This window comes from Miscanthus floridulus, chromosome 19 (assembly GCF_019320115.1).
Source record: "Miscanthus floridulus cultivar M001 chromosome 19, ASM1932011v1, whole genome shotgun sequence".
NCBI classification, from domain to species: Eukaryota; Viridiplantae; Streptophyta; class Magnoliopsida; order Poales; family Poaceae; genus Miscanthus; species Miscanthus floridulus.
Genome location: NC_089598.1, coordinates 39,247,296 through 39,254,172, shown reverse-complemented (window position 1 = coordinate 39,254,172; position 6,877 = coordinate 39,247,296).

Genomic DNA, 6,877 nt, shown 5'->3' with positions numbered 1-6,877 from the left:
AAGTGCGATGGGGAAAATGGGGAGGAGAGAGGATATATAGGTTGCGGGGCGGGGAGGGAGAGGGAAAGGGTAGACCTGCGCGGGTGCGGCGTGTGGCGGATGACGAATTGTTTTCTGTTTTGCAGGCTGGCTGGGTCGTGGGGTTTGAACATTGACCGTTGAATGGTGGGGAGTTGAACGAGTGGTGCGGCGTGGACGATGACGGCGACCCGCGTTCGCTCGCCTCGCGTCGCGTACGGGCCGCGGACGGAAACGTTAGGATTCCTCGTGTTTTCCCTTCTTCTTGCTTGTTTATTTATTAATCGGTTCTCCGCGGCGTTTTTGGTGTTCCTTTTGGCGGCGTCCGGGCGCCAGAAAGATTTGGAAAACTATTTAGAAGAGATGGACAATACTACGTAAGGCAACCCTGCAATAATTAGTGACGTGCATTAGTAGTTCAACAACTTTCTGTTTATCACAGGCAACGACTAATTTTGAAGGAAATGCAGCGTGCAATGTACTCTTTTGTTTCAAATTACGAGACGTTTTGATTTTCCTTGATATATTGATTTTATTATATATCTAAACATGGTATATATCTAAGTGCATAACAAAAACTACGTAACTAATAAAGAAAAACATTTTATAACTAAAAATAGATGGAGTAGTAAAACACAGGGAAGTCTTGCAATAAAAAGTACTTTCTCTATTTCAAACCCAAGACATTTTAGTCTTTATAAACACAGAGTTTTTGCTATGCACTTAGATGTGCTGTGTTTAGAGATATAGTAAAAATAATGTTTATCTCTAAAAGTCAAAATGTTTATGATTTCGAACCGGGGGTACTATATTTTTGTAAGAACATATATGTGGAATAAATAGAACTATAAGGAAAGACGGTAGGCGTTTTTTCCACACAAAAAAAAGAACAACATAATACAGAAATAGTTGTCCATAAACAAACACACATTCGCCGTTATGACTTATGAGCTTATGGTGAGCAAACCATATCCCTGTTATGAATTTTGTGACGGTGTACGTACCAACCTTAATGCATGTGTCTTTTACCCTTTCCTTTGTATAGGTGAGGTGTTTGTGCAGAGTGTATACTTAGGTGTATAGCAAAACTATGTATATAGAAAGGCTAATGACTTACAATTTAGAACAGATGTAGTAGCTATTGATGTTAGCTTCTAAGGTTGGTCAAATGTCACCCTAGATGACATGTTTTTTTATCATCGAAGGGGGTATATAATTTTATAGAAAACTACTTTTATGACAAATCTACTCGTATCACTTGCAAATATTCAAACTCAATACTAAAAAGGTAGATCTTTTGCCAGAGTTTGAAAATCGTTTACTTCAGAAAACTCCAAAACAGTGTCCATTCGTGATTAGAGATAGGATATTTCCATTCCTTTTACCAAACTTTCTCTAGTGTGCAGTAGTTTACATATATATTGGTAATACAAGACAGGAAATACCTTCTAATATTTTTTACAGCAGCATCTGTAACTTTGTTCCGAACGCACCTTTATACTAGGGATGCAAACCGATTATGCCCTTGTTTAGTTCGCGAAATTTGGATTTTGGGGTTACTGTAGTACATTCGTTTTTATTTGGCAAATAGTGTCCAAACATTGACTAAGGACCTGTTTGGCACGGCTCCTCCTGAGGGGCTCCTCCGGAGGAGCCGGAGCCGTTTTGGAGGAGCCACAAATTGTGGCTCCTCCAAAACGGCTCCGACTCCTCTGTTTTTTACTGAAAAACGGCTCCTCCAAGAAAACGTTTGGCAGGGCTCCTCTGGAGGAGCCGGAGCCGGAGCCGGAGAGGAGCCCTGCCAAACAGGTCCTAATTAGGCTTAAAACGTTCGTCTCGCAATTTCCCACCAAACTGTGCAATTAGTTTTTCTTTTCGTCTACATTTAATGCTCCATGCACGGGCCGCAAACATTCGATGTGACAGGTACTGTAACAACTTTTTAGATTTTGAGGTCCAACTAAACAAGGGCTATATTTGAATAGGATAGCACACTTTCTAGATTTATATGATTATATCTATATTTTAAAATGCATAAATATGCCATTAAATTTGAATATCCTCAAATAAAAATATAAATTGGATCCTCCTAATCCAAATACATATATCATACAGTTAAAATGATATTCCTTTTTCCCATTTCAAAAATAATTAATGTTTTTTAGAAGAAAAAAAACGAATCAAAACTAATATTCTAAACAAAAATTAGTACACTTTAGAATAATTTGAAACTACTTTTAGAGAGAAGTCTAGCTATATCATCTTCAAATGTAATCCCTCTATCCAAAAAAGATGTAAATATGGAATTTGTATCATTCAAATTAGTTTAACATGGGCAAAGTATTAGCATCGGGTGTGCCGACTAACGTCGAGTACTCGACTTTTGCAGCTGTAATGATTAAATTAATTAATCCTTTGCCACGATTAATCCCAAGAACCAGCTGAATCGGTGGGCCCCAAGGTAACTGGATTATTCCTTGGTAAACAAGGTTGCTCGTCGACTTGGTCCTGACTCCCGAGCTGGATCCACCATATACCTGGACAGCTTTTTCTTCGAGAAAAGGAAATATATATGGACAGTTTTAGTAATTTGGAGCATTGCTTACAAGTTACGTCTTTTTTCTTTCAAAACTCAGTATAGACAGGCACTCCCGAGTTACACCCACTCCTACAAATATAGGTACGCATATTTTCTTTTTATCTTTTTTTTTGCAAAACTTAGTACAAAGAGACATTCACGAGCGTATGCACTCATCCATATAAATGCACGTACGTACATCATATCCTTACGAGAGTACCTCAAAATGACTAAACTAGAAATCTTGAGATAACAAAGTCACCATGGATGTTTCGCCATCGATGAGTATATCGCCTACTATATAAAGAACAGTGTCGTAGAATTACGAAATAAATCTAGAAAAATACGAGCATTTGTGTTAAGTTAAGGAAACCTAGGTAGGTGGGTAAACTTATTATAGTTAAACATGAAAAAACGGCGATTATAGTTAAAATTTCACCATATCCATTTGCGTCCACATTGATCCGTATGTAGAGAACCCACGCTGCACTGCTAGGCGATAGGAGAGGAGACGAGCATGCAGCCGAATCCGCCGGCCAGTTGAGATAGACCACTAGCCGAATCAACGGGCACCATCATGTTGCATGGACACACCAGGTGCATCAATCAACGTCTACGACGTCAGCAGCCACACATGACAGTGACACAAGCACCGAGCCGGCGCCGGAGGCAGTGCACAGCACAGCAATCGTCCAAAACGGAATCAATGCTGTGACACTGCATGTATATATGCAGCATACAGATTTTCGTCGGAGGCATGTTTAGTTCCACCAAAATCCACTTCGGCACTATGCAAAAAGAAATTTCTCGTCACATCAAACTTGTGGTATATGTATGGAGTACTAAATATTGACGAAATCAAAAACTAATTGCACAGTTTGGTTGTACTTTACGAGACGAACGTTTTGAGCCTAATTAGTCAACGATTAAACAATTATTACCAAATATAAATGAAATGCTACATTACGCGGTAGTGCTGCAGGATTTCCGGTGACGCCGATTCCGCAGGCAACTAAACGCGGCCGGAGATACATATGCTGCCGCCTGCAAATGGGCAGGCAACTAGCAGTGTATGTGTGTCGTATACGGCGTACCCGGTGTCTGACCGGGATAAGTTTTCAGTGGGAATGTGTGTAGCGGCTAGCGTCTGCAGCATCCAATTGCGTTGCAGAACAAGTGGAGACTTTACACAAGAATACTGCTATTCTCTCTGGTAAAAAATAATAGGCGTCCATAACCTTGTCTTGTACATACAACTTCGAACTAGGAAGTAATTATTAAGAGAGGAGTCAGCATCATTTTTCGCATGGTTCTCCCCAAGTGCAATAGACCAGGCAACAAGCTTTTCTAATATCAAAACTAAAAAAATAGGACGAGACAGAGAGAGCGCATATACACCATATTCATCAGTCTTAGAATTGTACACGCAGTAGACTTGATTTTTTGGTCTCCGGCGATCGAATGGACAGCCACATTGGAAGGATGTGCTAGCTTGATGCTGCGCGCGCCGTAATCGAGCACCCAATGAGTCCTTTTGAAATGACTTCAGCTTATTATTATAGAAAACTTTCTAATCCTGCTAGCATCATAGCCCTATGAATGCAACTCTCTTCCGTGGATTGAACCGATGTGGGGTTTGGAATCGAATCAGGTACTCCTCGTTCGTGTTAAGTAATTCGTGTTAAGTAATCTGTTGCTCTCTGTGTGAACGTGCGGTAGGGGTAGACGTTAAAAGGGCTCCCTGCTGCTACATTGTAGCCGTTGCAGGGGCAGGGGCCGAAAGACTCCCCTGCACACTGTAGCCATAGCAGGGGCAGAAGTCAAAGTCAGCCCTGTTGTCACATCTAGTCACTGTAGCAGCATGGCAGCCTGACATGTCTATGTACTAAGATTAGATAGGTAGAGTTGTATATATAGTTCCCACTACAACTCAGTAAATTGAACAAGTTCAGTTTTGTCATCTCCTCTGCAGAGCTCCAACCAACGCTGGTGCTTGTGCCGTGTGTGTGCGCTCTGTTCTTCCTCCTTTCTTCTACCTCTAGCCATAGTGTGTGGTCGGCAACGCTGGTGAGCAGTCGGCTCACCCGTGCTGGAGATCTAGGGGCTAACAAGTGGTATCAAAGCCGTATAAGTGCTGTCGCCGGACTAACCGCTGGCGATGACGGACGGTTTGAAGATGGACGACAGCAGTGGCGCTGTTGTGGCTGCCCAGCCACGACAGGAGGTCGTCGTGCGCACGGTACGGGAGGTCAGCGGCACCAGTTGTCCGACACTGACTCGCACCAACTATGGTGAGTGAGCGGTGACCATGAAGGTCAAGCTCAGAGCCCGACGACTCTAGAATGCCATTGACAAGGGCACCGACAACGAAGAAGACGTGTCAGTGTTAGAAGCAATCCTCGCTGCTGTGCTAGCAGAGTACTGGAAGCCATTGGGGGCGAAGAACTCCGCTAAGGAGGCGTGGGAGGCCATTGCAGCGATGCGCGTCGGCTCCGACCGTGCAAAGAAACCGACGGTCCAGCTGCTGAAGCAGGAGTACGCTGACCTCAAGTTCAAGGATGGTGAATCGGTGGAAGACTTCTCCCTCCGTCTGTAGTCGCTCATCAGCAAGCTGCCCACAGCAACGACGGACAGCAGCAAGCTACTGTTGACAGAGGAGGAGTGGGCTGCCCAAAAGAAGTCCTAGGAAGCCTCCTCCAGCCGTGGTGGCGATGGCAAGCGCCGTGGCAAGGCTTCTTCGGACAAGAAGAAGAAGAAGGTCGACCCCAACGCCTGCCGACGCTTTGGGAAGACAGGCCATTGGAAAAATGAGTGCCCAAATCGCAAGCAGGAGAAGAAGACCGAGGCTCATCTGGCGTAGGCTGATGATGATAATGAGGCCACTCTCCTGATGGTGACGTTCTGTGCACTGCACGATGTTGAGGCCAAGGAGAAGGGAGAGGTGATGGCGGTGGAAGGGCCTAGGAAGGGTATGAAGGCTGTCAACCTCGATGAACCGCGCGCCCAAGTCCACCTCAGACATGTGGGCGGCGAGCAAGAGCAGCAGTGGTACCTGGACTCTGGCGCCAACAACCACATGACGGGCTCCAAGGCAGCCTTCTCCGAGCTCGACGGCGACTTGATTGGCATGATGAAGTTCGGTGACGACTCAAGGGTGACAATTCGAGGGCGCGACACCATCATCTTCAGGTGCCAAAACGGTGAGCTCCGCACGCTGACGGATGTATATTACATCCTGTAGCTGCGTTTAAGCATCATCAGCATTGGCCAGCTGGACGAGCGTGGTAACGAGGTACTGATCAAGGATGACGTTGTCAGGATTAGGGACCAGGAACAACAGCTTCTTACCAAGGTGAAGAGGTCTCGGAACTAGCTGTACCTACTCGACGTAAAGGTGGATCAGCCCATCTGCTTGGCTGCACGACGCACGGAGGAGCCATGGCTATGGCATGCCCCGTATGGACATCTTAGCTTTGATGCTCTTGGTCGGCTGGACAAGATGGTGACTAGGATGCCTCACATCGAGCACGCAGGCGAGCTGTGTGACAGCTGCCTGGCTGAGAAGCAAAGAAGGCTGCCGTTCCCAAAGACGGTGAAGTACCGCGCGACAGAGGCCTTCAAGCTAGTCCATGGTGACCTCTGCGGACGCAAGTACTTTATCTTGCTGGTGGATGACTACAGCCAGTACATGTGGCTGCAGCTTCTGACCAGCAAGACCGAGGTGGCAGAAGCGGTCAAGAAGTTCACTTCGGTGGAGTTCGCCGCATACTGTGCGGATCAGGGTGTGTTGCGACACCACACTGCGTCGTAATCGCCACAGCAAAATGGCGTGGTGGAGTGGCGAAACCAGATGGTGGTCAGCAAGGCTCGATCCATGATGGAGGCCAAGAGCATGCTGACAAGGCTCTTGGGTGAGGTGCTGACCATGGTGGTGTTCATCCTCAACCGCGTGCCCACCAAGGCCCTGAAGGGCAAGACGCCATTTGAAGCTTGGTATGGGTGCAAGCCGACCGTGTCCTTCCTTCGGATATTCGACTGCATCGGCCATGTTAGGAAGATGAAGCGGGACCTCACCAAGCTAGAGGACAGGAGCACACTGATGGTGCTCCTAGGCTACGCAGAAGGTACCAATGCGTACCGGCTCTACGACCCACGTGGAGGCAAGTTGGTTATCTCGCGCGATGTCGTGTTCGACGAGAAGGCGACCTAGGACTAGGACAGTCCGGGCATGGGGGAAGTTGGCGTCTTCACTAGCACCTTTGTCATCAAGCACTTGGTCAT